The sequence below is a fragment of the Hylaeus volcanicus genome, chromosome 1 (assembly GCF_026283585.1).
Source record: "Hylaeus volcanicus isolate JK05 chromosome 1, UHH_iyHylVolc1.0_haploid, whole genome shotgun sequence".
In the NCBI taxonomy this organism is placed as follows: domain Eukaryota; kingdom Metazoa; phylum Arthropoda; class Insecta; order Hymenoptera; family Colletidae; genus Hylaeus; species Hylaeus volcanicus.
The window spans coordinates 9,620,238-9,646,635 of NC_071976.1; the positions used below are offsets into that span (position 1 = coordinate 9,620,238).

At 38.4% G+C, this 26,398-nt stretch overlaps 1 protein-coding gene across 4 annotated transcripts in view; it reads right to left on the reverse strand.

Moving 5' to 3' along the window:
- Window positions 1–12,336, reverse strand: part of LOC128878236 (zwei Ig domain protein zig-8-like) — a 296,557-nt gene extending 284,221 nt beyond the window's left edge. For all 4 annotated transcript variants that reach the window (XR_008457383.1, XM_054126519.1, XM_054126314.1 and 1 more), the window contains exon 1: window positions 11,614–12,336. The gene's annotated coding sequence lies outside the window, so the exon portion shown is untranslated. The remainder of the gene's footprint in view (window positions 1–11,613) is intronic.
- Window positions 12,337–26,398: the final 14,062 nt, after the last annotated feature.

Below are 26,398 nucleotides of genomic sequence, written 5' to 3' on the forward strand. Positions count from 1 at the left end.
GACCGTGTATAATTTCAGACCTATTTATTCGAATAAATCGTTCGCATGTCACTGACTCTGGCTCGCATTACAATGCTTGTAAACAAGCAGCACTCGACGTTCAAAGGAAACACGTCGCGATGCAACTCGCCATTACAAATTGTCGAGGCAAATAGACATAGTTTCTCTGTTTTGCTTTGAATGCTGGTATACCCACACTTATCGGCGATACAGCGCGATATGCATGGAATATTTTATTCGCAAATATTATCTAATCGAATTATTATACGAGGTTAACATTTGCAGTTCGAGTTATTGCCCTTTGCACCCTTTGCACGCATTGCACGAAATTCCCGAATTTCAAATATTCTGAGTTTTAAGAGTTCCAGTTATTTCTTAAATAAGAGTGTTTAATATTCAATTGGAGAATTTGAATGATTGAAGACTCGAAAGGTTTGGAAATTAAATTAACAATTGATGTGATTTTTTGAGAGACTTTTTAATTTGATTTTTCAAAATTGATGGATAACATAAATTGTCAGTGAATCGTATAAAATTACATAGATGAAATTACATAGTTATTGATAGTTATGTATTATATATTATTCTGTGATGTGGTCTTCATTAATTTCTTAATTTTAAATAGGAAATTTAAGAAGTGTCTTCAATTTGAAAAATACTTAATAAATATACAAAATGTTGCACTGAAGTAGTACACCATGTACGTCTGCGGTTCTTCACCCTGAAACGCAATTTGCAGCGTCAACAAATTCGTCACCAGCGGAATCAAAGCTAGACAACTCCTGTCCGATTGCGGAAGCACGTAGATTTACGTCCTCGGAACACAATTTGTTAGTTTCGTAAGTTGGCATGACGGATAGGCCAGCGGGTTCAACTATTTTCATGTATCATTTTGAAAATCCTGGTGCACGTCGGAATTCCCAACCATCACGTTGCAATTTTAAATCACGTTTCTCCTTGCTTGGAAAACTGGAACACACGTTATTGCATATCTATGTCGAACAAGGAAAATTACGAAAATAAGCACGCTTATTAAGGACGTGCATTTTAATTACACGTCAAAGGAACGAGTTCATTTGTTTGAAACATACAATTTAAACTTGAAGAACGCAAAATGTTATGAAAATATTAATTACTGGTGAAGCTTTTCAGTAGAAAATCACGTACTGTCAGATGCTAAAAAGGAAGGTTCTGTTTTACACACATTTTGTTAAGGTAAACTTAGAAGTAATGAAAGTATGATGTACAAATAAATTAAAAAATGATTGTCAAGAAAGTGTATAAAGAAGTTTTAATTGTTGCAGACATGAAAACCAATGTGAAAATGTCTAAAAGAAAAATTAATATAATTGATCCTTCTTCTTAAGTACCTAAATGTATAGAATGAGAATGTGCTTCACAATGAACACTTGGATGTACATTTTCGTTTTATTTAAGCTCTTAGGGAACGAGAAAGATGAATATCAATATTGCCAAGTCCGAGGAATTGGTATTGATGCCACCCAATGCTCCATTCTCTGTTTATTTATACTGTCTTCATACTCAGAGCTTTATCACGTCCCGATAGATGCAATTCATGCAAGCCACGTTCATACGTTCCATCTTTGCCCACCATACACGCGCACAATGCGTTGCATTTGTCTATGGCAAACGACATTTATGTTTGTTGGTAGACCACTCGTTTCAGAGAGTCATAAAACGTAAATTCTTCTTTTCTTCCCGTCGGTACATCTTTCTTTCCACATGCATATAAACTCAAGCAGATGCATAACTATACGAGTTACGCATAAATTTTGCATACATTGCTGCCATTTGCTTCTTTTTTCTCTTGTATTCTTCATTTTCTTCATTTACAGCGCACCTGGCGCGAAAAATTTCTACATACGATTACCGGTACACGAATGACAAGAAGCCCGTGAAATTATATATTTAACTTATTCTATTCTGTTGAAATGAAATAAATCATTGGATTTCAAAGAGCAGCCTGTTGATATATCAATGATGTTTTTCAATGAAGATTGTACGTTTCGTTGCATATTTTTGGGGCTCATCCATGATTAATTATTACTTTAAGGCATACATTTTTATAATTAATAAATTGCAACTGGACAGAATTTTTATTTAAAGAAAAGGAAAACGATCAAATTAGTTTTGTTATTTTTAATGTTATATTTATCGAGGTCCTATGAAGTACGATCTTCCCTCGATAAATACATCGAAAATATCAAAAATAATTCGAATGATCCTTGTTATTTTCAATGTTGCAAATGATTGCATTCCTTGGACCACCTATTCTCCAACCGATTTTTTTTCATATATCAGCTGTAATCATTTATCAGCATAATCACACCTATCACTTCATAGTGTCGCCAATAACCCAACCACCATCCGTCTACCTCGTCTTCCACTATTTCCAAAAAAATGATTACATTCCTTGGATCACCCGTTCTCGAACCGATTTTTTAATTACCCCAGTCGGAACTGTCGAACGAAATCGGCTCGCCGCGTTCGCACGAAATCATCGATTGTCTCCTAGTCCTCTGCCAGCGAAACACTCGGTATATACACCGTCGTGTGCACGGTAGAGCTGCGGTCTCGTTGATCCGCGGGCCGAAAAGCTCATAAGCCCGGATAGAGGAAGAAGGAGAGTGACACGGAGCGAAGCGGGAGAGAGTATCCGAATCGCATCCGAACGCTACCCGGCTCTGTCGGTTCGAAGTAACGGTGGGAGTTCGAGAGGACGACATAGGGCGAAGGGTTGGCCGGTTCGGGGGTTAGGTGGGCGAAGGGATGGGGTACTGAATGGTTCTCCGCTTCCGTCGAATCGTCTAATCGTACGTACCTATCTGGGACGGATTAAACGATCGAACGGGGTCAGAGCGTCGAGCACGCCTATGTTCTCGAAGCCATAAATTGCGTCATCGTTCCGCAGTACGCGGCCGTAATCGCGTTCACCCGTGCCGGCGCGGCCGATTTTTTTCGAATTTCGAAACCGATACAGAGCTCCCGCGCCCCGGCCAAATAGGCTTTTCTTTCAAACGTACGACTTTTCGCCCAAGCCGATAATTATCCCGCAGTTTCGAATCACCTATTCTTTGCAACGCTCCGCGGCTGGCCGACGGTAAATGGAGCATGGATGTATCTCGCGCGGTCGGGACTTTTTTTTATTTTATTGTATCGGCTAGGATATTAATCCTCTTCGAAAAACATCGCTGCGATTTACAACTCCGACGTACTGGACCGCTGTGAAAACTTCACGGTACTGGAAATCTGTGACAGGGGCTTTGGATATAGATGGAACAACGTACAGTGACTTAAATCTAGAAAAATAATGGGTTAAAGCTTCTTGTTTTTTTTTTGTTCGTTTTTTTTTAATAACTGAATGTGTTCGATGGGACAGTCGTGGTGGATAACGACAGCAGTCTTTAGATCTTTTTGCAGTCGTGCATGCTTTCATGTAAAATAAGAAATTCAAGTAAACCCTTTTGGAAAACTATTTATTATTGAACTTCTTGAACTAAAGCGTTAAAAGTCCTTGATATATTAACGAATATAAAGTCATCTTCAGAACAGTAAAGTTTACACTGTATAGAATATTACAAATATTTTCACTAATACTAGTTGTATAAAAATAAAATAAAGCATGAGTAGCTGTACCCTTATTGCCATTTTTTTGTAAATAAAAATTTAGAATGAATGAAAATAGACAACAGGGAATTAGAAGCAAAGCAGCGTAACGGAAAGAAAACGCGAGGAAATTGGACGCGAGAGTCAATTGGAGGCGCATCCCACTTGGCAAACGCTGGGAAATTTCGTTCCCTCTGTCGCTATTCTAAAGACATTTGAATAGCCGACTTGACAGCCGATTTAGCCCTCGATGAGATGCAACTTGCCAGCGCTTTTTGCCAAAGTGGCGTGCGGTTAGGTGGCTGCCTGTCGCGGCGCTGCAACCTTTTCTGTCGTTTTACTGGACTTACGGTCTAAAGAGTTTACGACGCGTTTTTATTTTAGTACCCTCGCACAAATCGCGACCCATTACTCTTATCTACTGTTTCGAAGGGACTGGCGTACCATTGTTTTATATTATCGGATCGTACTTGAGCGAGATTATATGTTTGTACATATTTTGGTAATCCTGACAGACTTGATAGATAGTTAATTGAAAATCCATTAGGTTGTCCCGAAAGTTTCTTTCGCGAGTTATACTCAATTATTTTATGTGGTCGTGTTTATATAAATAGACAATCTAATTTCATAGATATTCATGTTGTAACAGTAATGGAGCAAAATGAATCGTGCACAATTCAGTAATGTAATATAAAACATAAACTATTGTGCATGTATTACTTATTAATGAAGCGAAAGAAGCTTTTGGGACAACCTAATAAATTGAAAATAAATAATATTTTTCTTTATTCTTAATATGTTGTTTAATGTAAACAAGTAACTTCAAACGATATGTTTTCAAACTGTAATCTTTCCAAACGAATATGTTATCAGCAGAGGATATATTAATCCACGAGAAATTAATCAATTATATGTCGCGAGGAAAAGGGAGATTGTATGTTATTCATTACAAATATCCTACTGCGGGGGCGGCGAGGCTTAAATAACTATTATGGAAATTCTAGTTAAACATAAACATACATGACCACCTGCTCAGTAATTAATTTCTAAATGCAGAGTAATTCTAACCTGATCGCGTTGATTATTGTTGAAAAGTTAATCCAGTGCTTTGTAACACGGTAACAAATAATTCTCTGACCACGTTTATTTAGATTTTCCCGTTTGTTTTGATGAATATTACATGCCCCCGCAGTTTGGTAACAACTTGTTTACATATTCTGCATGTTCTATTAACTAGTTAAATTTGTACCTGCACTTCCGAAACTCTGTGTACAAATGTCAGTCAATTACACCGTGACAAACTGGATTAGTTATTACACATTTATAATGAACTACATCTGTTACTTGCAAGTGTGAGGCGCTGATACGATATTGAGAAATTTTACAAGAATTTAACGTTATTTGACATAAAAATGAGTATTGAAATTCCATTGGACGAATGCCGCGCGGTTCGTTAACTTCTATTGACACTTCATCTTGGTTGAGTAGAAAATGGAAATTGGAAAGACGTTCAGATGAAATGTTTAAGGTGGTACACCTTTTTATTTCACCAGTTTCGAGACAATTTTTATGATTCTTTTAGCAGTCAATATACTTGACAAATATCTTTTAAAAATTGGTATATATTTGTTCCTGAATGACTTTGTGAATCTGAAACAAATTGAGCAAGCCTATTGTAAATTTACCCGAATCTTGTATATACATATACATGCAAATCCACCAAATTTCAAAAATTTATGTCAATTACTTTGCCTGGAAAAAAATAATGGCTAGTACCTCGAGTAACTGGTATAAGTCCACTTAATTTTATTATACAGAGTAACAACAAAAATTTGAGACCTATCTAGATAAATTGCTTGTTGAATAAGGAATCGAAAAGTTCTTTACCGTTTTGCGATACGTTCATTCGTTACCGAGATAGAAGCGATTGAAGTTCACTCGTGCTATGGGCCCATCGCCGCGCCGAACTCGGGTTTGTTTACATCGCGGCAGCGCGCGCGATCACCGCACGTGACTCTGCGCTCGCGCGCTCACAGCACGCGGTTGTTCGCTCGCGCGCACTCCACGTGGCCACTGGCCATGCGTTCGCGCGTCTAGAAACACTAGAAACTTTAACTGCCGATATCTCCGTAACGAAACGTTGGATTGAAAAATGGTAAAGGACTTTTCGATCCGTATTGACACTAGGTATTCATCTACATAAGTGTATGTTTTTTAAGTTAAGAGGTACTCTTAATTTTTCCAGTTTCAAGGTAATATTGGTTATTAGTATTACAATATTATTACGATATTGATTTGGTACATTTATTTATACATCTATTATACATATACTATTATACATCTACAAGATTCTGTTAAATTTACAACTATCCTGGTCAATTTGGTTCGAAGTCATGGCTCAGAGTATTAACAGGATCGTGTCCAAATTGGTGGTCCAAAACAATGAACGATGACTTTGTTTTATTCGTTATGAACGTGGCTTTCACGAGAATGATAGAAACAAATTATTTAAAAAAATATCGACAATAAGGGAGCACTTTCAATCGTCCTTAAAAAGTATTCATCTTCAAAATATAAAAAATACCCTACCTCAGGTCATAGCCAGGAGTCTATTCCATATGTTTGCACAATTCTATCTCGACCCTAAAATGTGGTTTTAAGATATCGCGTAAATCATTCGAATTTACTTTGCCAATTTAAAATTTCGTAGAAATATTTTCGAAACGTCCAGCAACAAGAATATTACCAAACAAAATACATCTGTTTTCTTTGTTCCAGAAAAAAAAAGCAATCCCTTAACATATTTCCGCGATGCACTCACCGCGACGCACGCAAGTGAAATGATCCGAAAAGCGCGACGGTCTGAAAGCCTGTCTCAAGTCGCAGACAATTTCCTCTCGGTGCGCGACCACTTGTATCGCGTCTGGGAACGAGAAATATAAAAACGGTGGAAATTGGAGTAAAAATCGAGAGGGACACGCGCGGAATGAGCGGCCCAGATGAACGCAACGCCACGGTGGCCTGATAAAAAGTGCAAGAAAATTGAAACGAAATGAAGGAAAGGACCGTCCAGAAGGAAGATTGGAATTTTAGAACAGGAAGAAGCATTTCAGCGAATTGTCTTGTTTTTACGATACTGCCGTTCGTGTTACGTGAAAATTCAATTTCATAAACGAATTAGTGACAAACCTGACTACAGTAATGGACGGAGATATCCTGTATATCAACGTCAATTATTGTAAATTAATTACCGAGTGGGAAGTCTCCATTCAGTATACCCACACATGGGTGACAAGAATTTTCACTGAGAAATAAATAAATTAATTCTGAAAGCGAGAGGTCGAAGGAAATTAATTTGGATACTATTGTTAAATTTTAAAGATTCTAATGATAAGAAAACAAAATTCCACGTAGGAATTTTCATGATTATTAGTCTGCCAGTCAATGTGTTAATTATTTATTCAGCAGGGCGTCCTGATATATAAAGTGTTTTTCAGAGGGAAACTTAGGATTTTGTTTTTATCTTATATTATTATTTTTCATTGGAAAAAATGTCACTATCCCCTAACCAATTACTTTCGATAATTAATACCTGATAGTTTCTCATCAATTAATTCCATGGGTATAAACCCAACTTAAAAATATCTAAAAATGACAAAACACACGCAACTGCTTTTAAAGGCACAGAATGCAAAATTCCACTGCCGTTTGCAAAGTGTAAACACTCTCCATAGTTAAAAAAAATCTTAAGAATTTTCAAGACAGAATTTCTCAGCGCTACTCGAGCCCGCGTCATCGTCTAACAGGAATCCCTTAAGAATGGTCGGCGAATTTCCGAAATACCGTCGTTATTTCGGCATCAGGGGAAAGGAACGGCGTGAATAATTCGGTCGGAATCGCGAAGGCAGCCTGGAGAAGCGGGTCGCAGTAAACGAGCTAGATTATAAACGTATTAAGGCCTCCGCGTTTTTGCTTTCTTTGATTCCCACTCCGGGCGACGTTTTTCGCCCGACAGCTGGCAGAAGGAAACACTTTCGTTGTGAAAATCCGCCAAGCTTTCCGGCCTTTGTCAAAGGATTGGATGATTAATCGTTCTCGTCGTGTTTCCATCGCGTGGGTGGGGACAGGAGTTGGCGCGCGAGCGCGCCCGCAGCTATCGCCCTTATGGACGGTGCACGCATACGTCACCGCAGACAGGAATTCGTCAATGTCGAAAATTGGAGTAAAAGCACCGCCGGTGATTGAGTTGCTCGAACTTTGTCGCTGGTCGTTCCCGTCTGTCCGAGATTCTTTCGACGAACGTTTTACATCCGCCGTGTCCGCGTTTCCACGCCACCCTGAATCGCTCGTGGTGTGCTCGACGTCTTCCCAGCTTGTACTTTTTACGAGTGCACTATGTTTGAAAGCGTGGATGCGATGAGGAGACAGTGGGTCTTTTCGGCAATTTACAAACCTCAAACCTACGATGAAAAATGAGAGAGGAATCGAGCCCTTTCTCAGACGCGATGGAAATTTGTACTGGAGCGATGTATACAGTCGTGAACTTTTTTACTGAATATTAGGTCTGTACCTTTTATCTTTTATAATAAATATAGTTGTATGTTTACTTGAAAGTGGACTCTAGAACTATGAAATTTTCTGTATTGAATGTTTGAAATGTAAACTAAATATTGATCAAGTAAATTTGTTTGTCCTTTGGTGGTTTATATCGTACACATTCGATTTAGTACGAATTGAGTAATGCGTCGACCAATCCTAGTCATTTCTACATATGTTATGTTCGCAAACAGTGACTGTGATATGATACATGTTTTAACAGGTTTCAATTAATCAAAAAGTAGTTATGCGAATGGAATATTAAATGATCATCGCTATCAATGATGACGAACAAAGAGAAATAATGGATAATGTTCGGAGAAGTTAATGAGTAATTGAATACCAGATGAATTTTGAGAAGAGATTTTCTCGAAAATAGAGCATCCAAGTGTGGTCGGCGAATTTCTAAAAAATTCTCGTTCCACAAACTTTTATTCTACATTTTTGGTTTCATATTACGCATAGAAATTCTTACTATTTTTTGTGCATATTCTATTACATTTAATATTTCCGTTACTACCTGCCATTTTACTGTATATTTTTTATTACATACTTGTATTAAAGGATTCTCTCGTTAATAATAACGATAATGCTATAATATTATTGAGACTAGTATTTCATTATGAAAAACCCTTTACAATTTAAACAATGTTTTTATATACGTATATTCATAATACTATCACCTCCGCAGGCGTTTTTCGTTATTAAAAACAAAAATTCTACTCTCTTGGAAAATCCTCAACAAACACACCCAATATTTATGATAAAATCTCCTCCGCTAAAAGCAACCCTTCGATATCAAAGAAGAAAATCCTACCCTCTCGGAAAGCCCTCAACAATCACCCCCCAGGTCTTCCAATCGCCAACTTTGCTCCTAAGCAAATAACTCCAACGCTCCGATTTCACTGGAGGTGGTCAACCAAGTTTCGAATAAAAAAAAATCCCTACGTCGGTCGTCTCGAGTCCCGCGAAAACAACTCGAAGCGTCCGCCCACAGACAGTACCTGGCGCGACAAAACAATTTTAGTTTCTAAACAATCGTCGCGTCTTGCCGCGCCGTTCGAGAACTTCTCGGGCCATATCGTTCCGGCCACTTTCGCCCGCCACTTTTCCTCGAACGTCCTGGCCGTGACAGGCGACAAGAGTGACGCTAAATGCTCGGAAATCGACAATCGGGGACAAAGTCGACGGACTGGTTCAAGTTCCCTCATCGGCGGTTTGACCCAGACGATTCAACAGTCCCTGGGAACATCCACCCACACACACACACACACACAAGTCCGCGCGGGAATCTTGCTAACACATCCACGATCGACGACGTAACACGCGCCGATTCTCTCCCGGAGTTCACTTGGAAACTTGAGTTAAGCACGACTTTTAAAAGTTTGACGTTCGCCCCGAAATCGAGGCGAGTTCGTCGTCCTTCGCGAGAAACCGGGCTCTCTTAACGTTTCCGCCTGGCCAGTTAAAGCCTTCCTCGTATTTCCTTCCCGATTTCTCTCATATCCGGCCGCCGAGCGTGGAAGCTTCCGATAGGTCAGGGAACCCTGTACCTCGGGGAATCGAATGAGACGAGTGCTTTGTTACTCGAGCGAATCCGCTACAAGGTGCAGGTCCCCGCCGAATTGAAACCTTCGAAATGATCTATCGATGGACTCGCTATTGACATTCGATTCGGAATCTGAATTGTATCCGAGGACTGTGTAACAAGTTTGATACCGGTATCGAGGTGGAGAGGGTTCGGTACTGTTGATGTCGAGTGACTAGATCAAAGTGGAGTTGCATACGGTCTCATAAATATTCCTGCCTTCTATGTCTATTAACCCTTTGACTTATAAAAACGTGCGAGACTCGTATGTTTCACATATTAATTTGAGTAGTAGAAGTATAAGTGGCATGAACTCTGAAATAGGTAACGAACAGAAATTTAAATTAAGGGATATTTTGTTTTTCGAATGTTGCAACGTGTAGTTTATATTTTATGTTTCATGAAGTTGCTCACATCCTTGTATATGTCTGTGTATTCACACGTGAGTGGATAAATATCCGCTGTCTAGTTATTGTCAATTAGAAAATCGAAGTGATCGAAATGTTGAATTTTACATTTCAATTTAATGAAGTCTATAATTAAATTTGAAAATTGTACTTTTATTAGCAACTGATACATCTGCAAATTAGTCTTATGATCCTACACTATATCGCAACATCTGCGAATAACAATTGGGAATCGAATACACAGTATATTAACCGCAATATTAATTGTTTACCTACCACGGTGTAATGGGGAGGCGCCTATGTATTTACTATGATAACTGGACGTATGCTAATTAACTTGTACAAATACAGAGTTCAACTAGATCTATCACTCGATTATTTATCTAGCTAATGTACAATTCACAGCTAACTAACTTCCCAGAAATAGAGCAATTAATGTTTTGAGTACGTAAAGGTTCAAATAATACATCCATGTGTTGACATTAAATTTGGTAAAGAAGAAGCATGTACGAGAAGTACGTTAAACGACCGAACATAGCCTCCTTAAGATTTACTCGCGGGAACACGTACTTTCCTTATCAGATATGCGCTGTTAAAGCCTGGCCAGGATTTCTCAAGGGTTACAATTGGAACAAATAACAATTTCATGGGTCCACGGATAGCGAATCGGCTTTACGATAATTGGAAATGTAAATAAGCCGGAACTTCGTCTCTTGTAAGCCTTGATTTAAATTTTAAAGTTATGTTTAACGAACGCTTTCGAGCTTCGCATAATCAAAGGGTCGAAAACGGCTTCGCTTCAATCTATAGTCAGAAATAAAATCAAAACAGTTACTAAACGTACATGTGAAATTGCATCGTCATGATTTTTAATTTATATTTAAAACAACGATATATTTATTAATCTGCATTAGAATTCTTGAGAAATATATTGTCACGAATTTTAATTTATAGCTAAAAACAAGAAATATTTATCAACAGACCTGCATTAAAATTCTAGAGCATTACATTGTCGTGATTATCAATTTACATTTAAAAATGTGGAATATTTTTTAATAGACCTGCATTAAAATTCTTGAGCGTTATATCGCCACCATTTTATTTAATATTAAAAAACCACGAAATATTCATGTTTTTCCTGAAATATTTTCCAAATTTCAGAGCTGATGCTTTTCTTTTTGAATATTACAATAATCACCCTCCCACAATTAGGATTTGAGCAATTGCTGCCATGTTTGCCAACAAAGTTTTGAGAACTCTCCCTCATAAAAAGTCCCCCCCCCCCCCCAAAAAAAATCTCCCCTAAGGTTCATATACCGTGAAGTTGATAAAACCCGCGCGAATGTGGATCGAATGACAAACGGTGCTCGTCGTCACGAAATATGCAAGCTTTACCTTTGTCGGATGTCTTCAAGGTGCGAAAACGGAGGACCAAGCTCTCACTCCGCCCATCGCGAACTACTTTTCTCCAGTCTTCTGTCACGACTCCTCTGGATCACCCCGTTCGGACCTTCTCAGATGAACCCAGAAGCGAAACCTTCACCAACACCAATTATCCTTCGCGTGAACTACTCAAAGCATTTCCTCTGTTTCACTGACAACCGAACCACACGAGTCCCATTACTCAACATAACGCAACTATTCAACCTCTGACAGGACCACGTTTTGTTTATCAGTACGTCAACCCCTTCACCGTGGGGACGAAACACCTCGAAGAAGCTTTATATCGATCACCAAACAGAAATCTTCAGCGGAGTAGTCCACATTTTCCAAAGCTTACGACGTCAACGCACTCCGCGCATGGTGGCATCGCAGTTTCACCCCAACAAATTGTCAGATCCGTCACGGTCACAACTCACTACACTTCAGCTTCTCACTCGACCTCCATCCTGTCGCCCCAGTCTCGTTTTTAACTGACGAAACTTTCGCAACTCGCGGCCGGGGCTACCCAATCGCGGAAGTGCGGAACTTTTTGTTCCCCGTTTCGCTAACGAACGGATCCGCACAAGAAGTACGCGCACAGCACAACGGACGTTTTCGCTAACGCGCCGGAAACGTGGTGGCAAAAAGTGTTTTCGAGCCGCGAAGACACCGTAATCTCACTCGTGAGGCGCAGCGCTCTTCGCAAGGGGCGCGGCGTAACTGAGCCCGACGAGCCAACCCCGTTCCTTCCTTCTCTCTCCCTCGCTGCCACGCGCCGTCTCCGACACGTTCACCCTTTCTCTGTCCCACGGCCACCTTTTCGCTCGGCCTCACCCCCCACGCAGCCGCTACACACCAACTTTCATCCCCCTGGAGCCCCCTCCTTCTCTCTCCTTCGCCCCCTCGTCATTCGTCTCCTTTTTCCACGGTTCTGCTTTCTCCGTTTCGGTCTGTCCTCCCTTTCTTGCCCTTCTTTTTCTACCCTTTCGTTTTCTCGCTTCCCCCGTCCACCATGGCTTTCTTTCACCCGCTAAACGCGTCTCAATCCTCGCCAGCGCGGGAGCATATTTCTCCCTGACCCCCATACCAATCCCTTCTCACCTGATCCCTCAACCAATACTGTCTCGCCTTTCGTCGATGTTTACTTCATGCTCTCTTCCCCGTTTGCACACCCTCCTGGATCCTGAATCCGTCTTTCTGTTTATGATAACGTCGACTTTGTCTGTTTCACCCCCTTTCTAAGGAGTTTCGAGGTGTTCCTGCGTTAGAAGGGTAGGTACGTGTCGTCGTTGGAAGGTGGATGTAGGATTAGGGATAGATTCAAGAAGGATTCAAAGTTGAAGTGTGGGTCCAGGGTAGACACTTTTTATTCTCACGAAATTTGTGCCTTTCAGTTAGAAGGTTCCGAAATCAAAGCACACCAAATCTGACTACTAAACATTGACAGTAATAATAAAATCTGGATATAGGATTAGGGATAGATTCGAGAAGAAGGATTGAAAATTGAACTGTGGGTCCAGAGTAGACAGTTTTTATTCTCACGAAATTTGTGCCTTTCAGTTAGAAGGTTCCGAAATCAAAGCACACCAAATCTGACTACTAAACATTGCCAGTAATAATAAAATTTCTCAAATAATCTGGTGAAATTTCTATTGACCCAGACTTAACCCAGACCATACTTCAGATGTGGCTTAAATCAGAATTAAAGTACTGTTGATTGACAACAATCTTAAATTTTTTATTTAAACTATTCCTGGCGTATGGTGAACATTTATTTTATATGAGTCCTGTCGTTCGATGCATCTTACTGATAATTTATGTTAAGAACTCTGAGATGTCTGTTCGCGACGGTGTAATTAGCGGAAGATTTTTGCGAAGAAACAAGAGGCGAGAGAGTGAATGACCTTTTGACGAGAAAAGATTACATCTGCAGCGTGCAATATTAAAGACTCCTTTTCAAATGTCGCAGACTTCCTGTCTCGTGACCCACTGCGTTTCAACACTTCCATTTCGAAGCTGAGAGTTAGCAGGGAACCTTTCCATTTGATCATTGAACTGTCCAATCTGTCATTCGTCAAACATGCGCCAGGTTTCATGGCAGCGCTGCATTGCCATTCAAATCGGGAATTGTGAGACAGGTCGAGCGTCCTTGCACATCTTGTAATTATAATTTAAATATTCGTGTCAAACTAACTGGTAAAAATTAATTCAACAATATTTTGAATTCCTTTAAAATGATCATTTTATTTATTGAAAAATTAACTCTCTGTCTTTATATTTAACTATTTGTAAATGGATAGTATAAAATTACATGTATGCATCGAAGCATATATTCGAAATATTTAAATGAATATTTAAATATAAAAGTATGCAAATTAATAAATAAATTCATTCGATCCCTGAAAAAACTGCCTTGCATTTATGAATCAGAATGTACGATTATTTGACCAAAAAGTCAGGACTCAACCCTCAATTTTCGCTGTCATTTTCAATGCAAATTCGACTCGATAATTAATTCGACGTGCATTTTAATTGAGTTAGCGATTTTCAGAAAAGGACTTCGCGTGAAAGAGTCGCTCGTCGCAATTTTATTTCTCGAAGGCTTCTATTTCCGATGGCCCTGCACTGTAACAAAGCATCGCTCAGTTCCCCACCGCCGTTATTGATTCCCTTACATGCGACATTGTATAACATTATCGGGAACAAAGATCAACGACCTTAAATAATAAAGAATTCGCAAGGCGTAACGCGAAGAAGAGTTTTAATTAAAAAAAGTAGGCGCTGCTTTTCAGCGAATGGTCATTCGAACACAAAGGCTTGTTTATCCGTCAGATCCGTATTGTGAACCATTCACGCTGCATCGGCTAATTAACGTAATTAAATTTGTAATCGACGTTATACGATAGTTTCCAGAGATTATGCAGGAATTTCGACAGAATTTAATATTCCCCCGAATAATTGATGTCAGTCGATAAGTAACAGGGAATTGTTATTCTATAATTACCGGTAATTAATTCATGGTATAATTATTATTCGCAATGGGAAACACGAAAATTTTGCTTTCTCCGGCTACGTTATTTCTGTACAATGTTTCCGTTTCCTTTCGAAAGTGGAAGACTAATATTAATAACAAGCGCGATAATACGCGTCAAGAAGTGCGAACAACGCGCATTCGAAGGAAGAAGATTAAGGGGAGGCTGTATAAATAATCCTGGCGTACAAAATGATCGTTTCACGAAACGACAGAAATTCCTATAGCCAGTTACACGAAGGTAAGAGGCAGTATTTCCTCCGCTGGCATAAAATTAAATTTAAAACAACGGCAGAGAGGTAGATCATGCGCAACAGAAGTGGATGCAATAACAGGGACTGTGAGTTAAAACTAGGTGAGATGGCGATAGAGGGACGTGGGTGGGGACGACGCAGGACACGGGGTGGGATGGTAGGTGGAGAAACAATTATTTATTCAACAGGATACGGTTCCCTGTCGGACCAGCTGTAGAAGAAAATTGAATAACGCACGAAAATACAGAGACGCGTTACTAATTACATTAAAATTATAACTACGGAAGGAGACGTGAACTGACATCGGTGTTGGCGTACGCGAGACTCGAGGGCTGGTCTGAAGGAGGGAGGGAAACAAAAGCACCACGGCGAAACCGGGGAGAGAGATCTATTCCATTTATTCAAGAGACACGGCTCCTCGACGCCTGGCTAACGGCGAACGTAAAAAAAAAGAAAAAGAAAATATGAAAGAACAAAAGAAACGAATTACACGACACGCGGAAACCGCGACGCTTTACAACGGGAACGGAATCCTCGAAACGTGACCGAAATGTGTAATTATGAAAGCCTTCAAATAGAATAGAGTAGGGTCGGGTAGACCATCTCAGTTTCGAACTTCTGTTTTTGTTGGGGTATTTTTGTTATTTATTCGCGCGGGAATCTCTTCGAGGGTGAAAAAAGATTGGTTGTTGAGTAGACTTCAAGGTGTGAGCAAACATGCGTGAACGGTGCTATAATTGTCACGTATTATTGTAGTCTGTTAGAAGAATGATAATTGTAATGGAAAATAGATTTAAATCGCACAAAATTCTAATAAAAATAAAACAACAGGAACATACACACGTAAATCCAATAGAACCGTGAGATACGTTACGTGAACATTCACGCCACATACTTTCTCCCCATAAAGGATTCAGCGAAACTCCCGGAAGTATCCACTCGTCGGTTGGGGTACGCGCAGCAAACGTCTGGACAGAATCTAATATTTTCAGACAGTTGCGCTGCGTGCGAAGCAGAACGTCAGAGCCAGCTCGTTCACGTGAACCTGGCGGTGTTCTTAAATTCGTGAAATGACTCGTAAGCACGCTCGTGTTGAAGTGGCGAACATACATTTAATGCACGGCCGAACGGACGGGGATAAAAGCGAAGCACGTTCTCCACAGAGAGCGTTTTCCGCGTTGTAGGGGAATTTCCAAACGTGAAATCCTCTTCTCCGATCGATGGACTTCTCGAAGAATTATCGACCTGCGAATACGTCTATTGTGAGTGTCCAAGCAACGTGGGAGATTAATTTGGAAAGATTCTCAAGGAAGAAAGTGTCCACCTTGGAAGTGTGTTATACGAGGGTTGTTTAGAAATTAAGTTTAACGGTCTAATTACGCTGTAAAAGAGTGATCAAAACACAAAAACAAGGTCATTTTTAAAATTTTCAGACAATTTTTTATTTTTCTACGTAATCGCCACATCTTTCAATACATTTCGTATAACGAGTAACAAGCTTTTGAATTCCCAAGGCATTAATGACTTTCGTCCACTTTGCGTCCGCTGGTCGTCGTTCGCGCTCTTCATCGTGCAACTCTTCACGGCCATTTAGAAACGCTGTTCGCCAACGCGTAACCATCTGCAGGCTCACGCATTTATCGCCGTAAACAGAACATAATTCTCGATAAATTTCTGTGGCTGTGAAATTTTTAGCGGTAAAAGAACGTATTATACTACCCGGTTCACACTTGGACGCAAATGTTCAACGACATGTTCAACAATTTTTTTTCAGAAAACAATCGAAGTGATGGAAGATCTGTTTACTGGGGTTTCTTAAGTGTATACTGAAAAATTAATATATAATTTTTATTTAGATTTGTAAAAGAAAATAGCACTTTTTAATCAGCGTGACAGGCATTCTTTTCGAATGATCACCGTTCCTATAAACATTGATATTTTGAAAAGTCCGTGTGCAGTTCCAAAGTTCACTCTTCCTCCATGAATGAGGCTAGTAGAAATTTTGTGGAAAGTGGCGAGGGAATATCCAGTCTGTCGTAGAATCCCCAAAAGTCGTGTGCGTATCTCGCCTGGCCAGCTGCTGTGTCTTTATCACTGGCAATGAATGGAAGGATTTGAGTCGACTGACTAATTGGGTTCCATGACGAACAATTTGCGAATGGTCCCTGACGGGCTGCGTCGAAAATTCATATCGTCAATTTTTAATCTGGGTTAAAATATTGTAAAATAATGCAGACATGAAAAACACATTTGTTTTTCTTTTATGCACACGTGTGCAACCACATGATACACGAAAATGGCGTCAGTTATTAAAAGCTGACCTCAATTATAAGACATGCTTTTTATCAGCCATCTTATTCTCGCGGTAAAAGGTGATTTCAGCAGTTCAGTAAATCAGAGTTGCAATATCATCCTAAATGATAAATGACCGTTTCATTCGAGCTGATTTAATTTCCACCTTAAAAATTATTAATGATCTTATCAATAGCTCTTCCAGCTTGGGACTAATACATTTTATGTGTGTTATCAGTCTTTCGTGGCCGACCATAAGAAAATAATCTACTAAACCCCGAATAAGTTCATGAAATTTAATGCACTTGAATATACAATATATTATTTTATAAATAAAGTAAGAAAAATTACGTAGTATTTGTAATAAGAATACCTACTGTGTATTAATCGTTTTTATAGATACGATCATTCTATAATTTTAAACAGCTGGTCGCGTTGTTTGTACAGTGATAACACAGATTAAAATTAGTGTAAGATACTATTATTTTTGTAAATAAAAATTCTCATTTCAAAAAATCGTTATCAGCCATAACCGAAATAACTCGAGTTGCATATCGTCGTCTCATGACAGATGATGGATGGGACAGACGGCGAAACTTTAGAATTTCCTCCAGATCGTGTAATCGGGACCTGAATGGAAACAATGGCATTAGTTCGCGGAATTTCGAGCATCGTTAACATAAAACTTACTTAGCATAAGTTCGAACATGCATGCCACTGCGCTTACTGGACCACCGTCTCGTAATGGCGACAGAAATATCTGTCTATCGACAACCTGTCCAAACTACGAGGGTCCTTATATCACGTCACGATTCTGAGGGCTTAAATATTTTCTGTCGTCTGCAGTTGAATCGATGATTTCGGAGTGGCACTGTCAGCGTTTTAAAAGGGTATCGAAAAATACAACTCGACAAGTACGCTCGATAAATACAAATCTGCGTTAAGATCTTGACAAAAGAGAATGTTTCATTTCCTTTTCTGCTGGATATCTTAGGATCGGTCAATGAATGAAAATCCTACTTTAGAATCTCTATGTCGCAGTTTTCATTTGTATTGTTACACTAGGCAATATTTTCATATATATTACATGTATATGTATATAATAATATTAAATTGAAACATAGAATTATATCAAACAATCTTACATTTAATTATTAAAAATTCTCATAAATCAGATACGTGATGCCAAAAATGTACTGTAAGCAAATATGTTTCATTGATAAAATTCGACCATTCCTCTTGCTTATTCAGTAGAAGGTATTTTAAAAATATGTACAAAGAAATTAAAAAATGAAGAATTTAAAATATGATATGGAGAAGGAAATAATATCTCACATTACAACTACCAAGTCTCATTATTTTCACAACAGAAATAATAACACGTTTCGATACAAAATGTACAAAATGTTGTACTCCAAAAATGAAAGTCTTCGACATCCCTTTTCCAACGCACGATTTACCTTTCAAATCCATCGAAGCACATTGCATAAAAGCCCACCGAGTGAATATTTTCGCCCCACCGAAACTCCATTCTCGATAAATGTGTCGAAGGTTGACCGTTTATCATCGCATCGCGTCAGAAAGAAATATTCGTATTATTTGTCGGATCATTAGCTCGACACGAAAAGTTTCCTGATTTTTAATCGTCTCAAATATTTCTCGCTATCGCATCCTGGAACACGCCCCCTGCGGTATTTCGACGAAAAAGGATGACACAGAAATATGAAATTTATGAGGCGAACCCTCGATGGTACGCGCACCGTTCTTCCCTGTCGTTCGACCGCATAAAATATTTATATAGGCGCACCTATTGCGGTGCGACGAAATTTGAAATTTCACCAAGCTCGCGGTGGCTTCCGTCTGTCGTTGGATTCGGGTATTTGCTTGCAGACAGACGTCGCGGATTGTGCTCGTCCCTCGATGGCAAAACACCCTGCCTCCTTGGGTCGGTGATACGTCGTGTTCTCATTGTTAAATTGATCTAGTTTCGGGAACAATATCGACGATGCATAATTCATCCTTTGGTCAAGGCTTTCGTTCAATAATTTATTGTAAATCGAGACCCTCTTTTTTTTATTTGTTAGAAATATCTATAAAATATGTCTTCTGAATTAAGAATTAAGAATTATGAGGTCTTAAGAATTTTTCCTATTTCTCTCCACAAATGTGAGGTTTTGTTGAAATTTTGTTCTACATAAGAACTTTGCTCATTTCTGGCCACAAATTCGGTGAAATTCAGTTGAAATTTTGATCTAGAAAGAGCTTTGCTCATTTCTGGCTGAAAAGTCTCATAAAATTCTTTAGAAATCTGTATCTATATAAAAACTTGTCCATTTTTGATTACCGATCTTCTAAAATTCTTTAGAATGGCGTCAAATGCGAATCCCTCTGGCAATTTCGGCCATTATTCCACCGTGACGGAACGTGAACGCCGATACACATTAACTGGTTTGAAGAGCATTGAATAATATCTAAACGGACTATAACCGCAACGAAAATGGAACGTGATTGAACCTTTAACGTAAATCAAGCCCCGCCATTATAGCCTGTCGAGCGTATAATCGTTGTGTAATGCGTTATGCCGCATTTTAGTCGTTACAGGAGTACCATCGCGGGGAAACGTAATCGGCGGTGATTTAAACGGTGCTTGATCATCGAATGGGTAGAACCCAGGTACAACCAAAGTGGCCTCCCAGCAGGGGGTAATCTGCTTCTCGTGAAATTAATTCCAGATCTCATCAGACGGCGTGACAGATTAAGTTTTTGCATCGCTATCGGCTATAGTCCACTGATCGATCGCGGTCGTTCGACTGAATTATGCCTTTGATCGAATTGCAGTGACAGAAACGGTTGGGCAGATTTTATTAAAATCATTGCGAGTTGTATTCGATGTAGAAATTAATTATGTGCCTTTCAGAAGTAAACACGAAGAAAAATAATACTTAATATTCTTTCTGTTGTATTACGTGCATAAATGAATCACATGCCTTCACATTCCATCATTTATGATAGGTTAAATAGAAATATTCAGTTTATTACGTTTATTGTTTCGATGTTTCATTTTTATAACCCAGTGTGCTCTCTTGAAATGTATGATTGAGAAAAGATGAAAATTTGCAAGATCTTTTCTTCATAAAGAAATGATGAATTTACTTTGAGAAGACACTGAATTAATTTCTACATACGATAAATTTATAATTTGTACTCGTTACAGTAACAGATTTTTCTAACACTCTCATAAAATTCTTTAGAAATCTGTACAAAACTGTAGAAATTTTGATGTAGATAAAAACTAGATACAAACTAGATACAAACTAGATACAAACTTTTTTCTTTAATCTGGTATACCATTATAAACAATTTTCTATAGTCTTTGGGGTTGAGGAATACAAACTAACAGTGTCACATCATTTAACCCCAGTATTAAAGAAACAAAATTTATTCCCGAGTGCAGCTGCCTTCAAAGTTCTCCTATTTCCTTTTCGACAATTTTTTGCGAATATTCGCGAAATGTTCTTAGATTACATTGTCAGAGGTAGAAGCATTCTCCGCGCGAATGCCATAGTCAGGTACAAAAAGCTGTCCGGGGTTCAAAGTCACGTTTAACTGATGTGAAAATTGGGTCGAGTATGGCAGCCAGGAAAAAGCTCACGGACGAAAGATGTAAGGTGAATAGTCCGCTGAGAATTCAGGCTTTTCTTCCACCCCCCTATCTTTCTTATCGACATGCGCTTCGACGATCGACCTGATAAAACAGTGACTCGCGTGGAGAGTCGGTCGTACGGATCCGTGGAAGACATTAGACACGCATGAAGAAAAATAGAGAATTGTCGGTGATGTAAGTATAGAGTGATTCTAGCGAGGTGAACTATAACGACGCTGAAATTCTATCTTTTTACGTATCGATGTAGGTATGGATGAAACGGGTGCATATAACAGCTACTTGAACCGAGGAATTGTTGAATTTTTATCCATCGAACAAATCTGTTTTCGGTACATTTTTATCATTACAATTAACTCGCGTCTTCCTATGAATATTTTAAGAAAGAAATAGTTGAAAGAAGTAGAATATATGATACAAGATTTTAGAATCCAGAATCTGACAGAGGGTGTAGGAAATTAAACATAAATAAACACGTTTATGAATAGAGCTCTGAAAAGTTTCAAAAATTATAAAATATTGGATTGTCTGGAAAGGCCATGTCGATTTTTGGCACGTGGTACAAGTCTGATTACCTTAAAAGGTTGTGGAACAAAATGGTACCTATGTAATTCAATAAATATATATGAAAATTTAACTGTGCCTTTGAGTTTTTCTTAAAAATTGGCTGTTCTTAAGAATTTTCTGGACAACCCAATGAAATAATTGACAAAAAACATGAGATACATAAAACTATTTCCCAGTGTAACAACACAAGTCAAAGATATTATATTAACCTGTTTATTAATCTCTGCCCTATATTAATGACTACTGTCGGTTTAATTACAAAAAAACATTCTCTCTGCTGAAAATTTATCTCGCCTACCTGGTTCACGAGGAACCTGCAAATAGCACAAAAGGGGTTTGGAATTTCACCCAGATAGTAAGGTTTAGAAACAGCAGAACTTTGTGTCGATCTACACTTTATTTGTTTTCGAAGTTATTTCGTTTCGTGCTATTAGAGTATCCAGTTTCAGCTCGATTGTACGCGTCTATTTTCGATTCGATTCCATGTTAGTTCATATTTACTGTTTCAGTATTAGCCGTTGTATGTCGTTGTTCGCCTTTTTTTTGTTTAAAATTTTTCAAATATTTTCGAAATACATTTCTCTTCACCTATCTTTGTAATAAGATACAAAACATTTCAAAACTTTCTTTACGAAGTATCAGATTATTGAAAGCAAACTAAAAAGTTAATTTAATCCTCGTAAAATTCCAATCCAAAGATAGTCGAATCATATATTCGATTTGATTAGTGGTATTATATACTATCGTAGATTTAATGTTCTTTAGATAGTCGACGGTGTTTTGGATGTTATTTATCGTCTCCATTAATAAGAAATAAATACACGAATACGAAACCAAATGAAATAAAAAATACGAAAAGCGTATAAAAGATGAGACGTAGCTAGTACAGTGCTACGATGACGTGAACTCGATTATTCAAATTTCTAAAGTGCCCCGAAAAAGAATGCACACTGTCAAAAATATAATTGCCACGATGAACGTTCAAGGACGATCACATTGTCGATACATGAATATTTCAATAGCTTTCCCCGCTTAAATTCGCCTACGCGTATTACAAAACCTCCCTCGCGATGAGGATAGGTAAATGCATTAAATATCATTCAATCATAAAAGGTGATATCGTTCCGCAGCGGCGTAGCAATTTCATTTCCATTCTTATCTCATCGCGCTAAGGTTACATTTTAATCTGCGGAGAAACCCAATTTTTCGTGGTCCGGTAATATTATTCCCGACTCCTTATTTCTTCCTGTTCCTCCTGTTATACCACGGCCGTATACGTCTGTGGAATCCTTATATGTGCGATACGTAGACACGTTCGAGCGACAGATACGGCTACATTGAGAACACTGGTCGAGTCACGGAGCGTATCTACTGAACCTATATACCTGTTACCTCCAATATCCGCACAGGAACGACATTAAGGTAGGTGCAATGTCGGAAATTTGAGGCGAACCAACCAGCCTCTCTCGACCGCCACCTACTCCCAGCCACCTATGCGCATGCATACAGAGAGTCGAGCAAGTATTCGTGCCTCCTCCACTGGTGACTTCGAACTTAGGTGATGTATTTTTCAACCAAAATGTTGTGGAATCTTTGTTGATGAATGAAATGTTTCCAATAGAGGTTATAGAATTTTTATTTTTGATCGTTCGTACATAAATAGTAAGGAATATACTCTATCTGCACAGAAATTTTTATTGTGATACTTTTAGGATATTAAAAATGAAGGTCGAGCAAGTATTCGTGCCTCCTCCACTGGTGACTTCGAACTTAGGTGATGTATTTTTCAACCAAAATGTTGTGGAATCTTTGTTGATGAATGAAATGTTTCCAATAGAGGTTATAGAATTTTTATTTTTGATCGTTCGTACATGAATAGTAAGGAATATACTCTATCTGCACAGAAATTTTTATTGTGATACTTTCAGGATAATAAAAATGATGGATGATGATGTGAAATAATCTAGTATACTATTATAAATAAACTGTTCGATAGATTTTACTTCTGTAACTGTATTTTTATTTCCGTATTGAATCGTTACTTTTTAATCAAATTTCTATTAACACGTTGAACGCCACGTCACCCATATATGAGTGACAGAGCTTTTTACTGAGGAACTTCACCAATTAATTTTAAGGACTGAGTGTTAATGAAAACGAATCTAGATAGAATTCGTAAATTTTTACAGGGATATAAAAATTGATAATACGACAAATGATAGATTCTATAATTCCCAATAGTCTCGAGACAAAATTTTCAACGTCAATCAACGTGTTAATCGTAAGAGTTATTAATATAGTTAATTGTGTGAAAGTGTTAAAATTTTATGTTTTAAAAGACATCATCTTTCACACTTCAAATAATTGTAATGTGTTTCTTTATTAAAAATCATTGTATTTAAATCCATGTGATTCCACTCCATTCGTGTTTTACTAAAAAAGAAAATCTTGAAAGCTTTTCTACTTTCACCGATAAGCACCTTATAAAATTTATCCCGACAGCCTGACGTCAACAAATGAAAGACAAATGCATTCGTAACTCGCTTATACGATGGCACGACTTACGGCCTCGTTCAAAGTTGAATAATTCTCGCGGCAGATTCGCGCAAATCTAATGAACAGTTCGCGAAACAAGGAACTTTGTTTTGCTCTGTATGGATAAGATTAAAGTATTAGAGAGGATCCCACAGAAAATCTGCGATTGTCGAGGAGATGGGAGAATTATTAGCTCCGCTCGATGAAATATAAAGGCGAACCGCCGACCGAAAGTTTGAAATCACATTCCGATTTTCGCTAAAATCATACAGTATGACAAACTTTCTTCTGATTTAATGTTCTTGTAGCAATATTTTTTATTACAATATATTTTAGTATTTTTTTTCTATTGGAGAAGAGTGGTTTTTTCTATTACTGTAGTTTTTATTATCTCTGAAAACACGTGAAATGTACACCATGAATTTGTATCCACCTTGTACACGCGTACAGTGAACCAACAAATTGAGCCCCATTCTTGGTTGAAACATCCTCCCTCCCCATAATGCTTCTACTCATTCGGATCCTGCATCTCTCTTTTCCTGTACCTGTTACTGTTCCTTTTTACTGGCTAGTAACGCAAACATTATAGCTTCTGCTGGCATAGTGAACTGAAAAGTTATGGAATAAGAACGAACAGTTCCGTTACAGGCTGTCCTCGATATCGACACTGGACAAATTCGAATGTCTAATACAAAATAAAAGTATTTTGAATAAAAAAAAATGTTAGTTGTTAATCTTGGCGTCCCAAGGCATAACACTTTAAATTTGCTTGGCAGTGAATTAACTAGTGAAACATTTGTACCCTAAAAAAAAACTGTAATTTAGTTGACTTTTTCAGTGAGTAATACCTAATTAATACCTTCAATAGCGAGTAAGTAATATCAACTTCGAACCTGCAAAGTAATCTCGTCTGAACGTATTAAATATTTGATTTCCATCCGTCAGCAATTAGTCGACAATATCAGATAACAATTACTTACAACCAATTGCATTTGTGGGACACGGTAGCTCCATTAATTAATCCCCGAATCACTCGAAACGATGACGCAAGAAACCTTTTACAATTAATGCACTAGGGAGAAGAACACGCGGACAAGTTGTAATCGGGGAATAAACGCATCCCAATAAGCCGCGAAGTGATTAATTAATTGCACGAAAAGCCATTACCGGTCCTCGACTCGCTCGAATCATTATTCAATCGGATGGGATGAACCGTGAGGCTTAACTGCGTCGCTGCAACAATTTTCTTCCACCCCTGGTCTACGATAATGGCGCGAAACGGTGGCTGTTAAGGGACATTGTTCAACGACATATAACAAATGCGACACTTTTACCGCGACCGAGCTTTCCAGTCGTTTCCAAAGTTTCGTCGTTAAGCAGAGATTTGCAAGTCGCGGTTAAAATCAATTAAGCGATTACCTGCAGGTTAATTCGAGACTTTTCTCGAAGGGAAACTCGTTTCGAACCAAACATTTGGCATGGATGATTTATTTCATTGCGTTATCGAGCCACTGACGTAATTTACTGCATAATCGAGAAAAGAAAACTGGAATTTATTGTGGGATTTCAGTTCCTTTTAGTGGAAGGATTTATAATGGTTCTGGTCCGTTAGCTGGCAAATTGACTTTAATTTGGAAAGAAATTCGTCGAGACGCAGAGGGTGGAAAATTATTTGCAACTCGTTTTGAATTCAACGTGCTTTATCTTAGAATACGTTTTTACGGTTAGATAATACGTTCGCGTGGAGGTATGTAGAATTTGATGAAAGAAATGAAGGAATGTAAGGGCAGTGATAAAACTTCCTGTGTTATCTCACTAGAATCTTCTATTGTCATTCTTCTTACGAAAGTTTTTGTGTTATTTGTTAATAAAATTTTCACATATTTCAAAGTATGTTTCTTCCAATTCGTTTATGTAAAGTAGCAAGTCCAAAACATTTTTGTATAAGTTAATTTCTTTTTTTTTTTTTAATACGATACTGATTTAAAACAATATTGCTCCATTTAGATTAGCATTTATCGCATAGTTTAAAGAGGCTTCTAGAGGTGATCCTCGATTGAACCTCCTGCATAAATTCCAGAACTCTTTATCTTAGATCGTCTGAAAGAAAATCCCCCTTAGCTGTGACATTTAAAAAATTACCCGTTTTTTGGTATTATATAATCGTTGGCGAACCACGCAGTCGCAGATTCTTTCTTCAAGTGGTTTCCCTCTGCGGGGATACTATCCCGTGACGTCTAACTAATGACTGTCCTTTTCCACTTCTCCCCGTTTCCCTGAAGAGACGTCTTAATGGTTTATAAAAATCATTCTCGGACGACCCAACCGGCCACAAATAAATCTGTCGCTGTTATCAAATGAATCTTACCAGCATCCATGAGAAAGAAACATACATTTCTTTTATATTAGATTTTATAC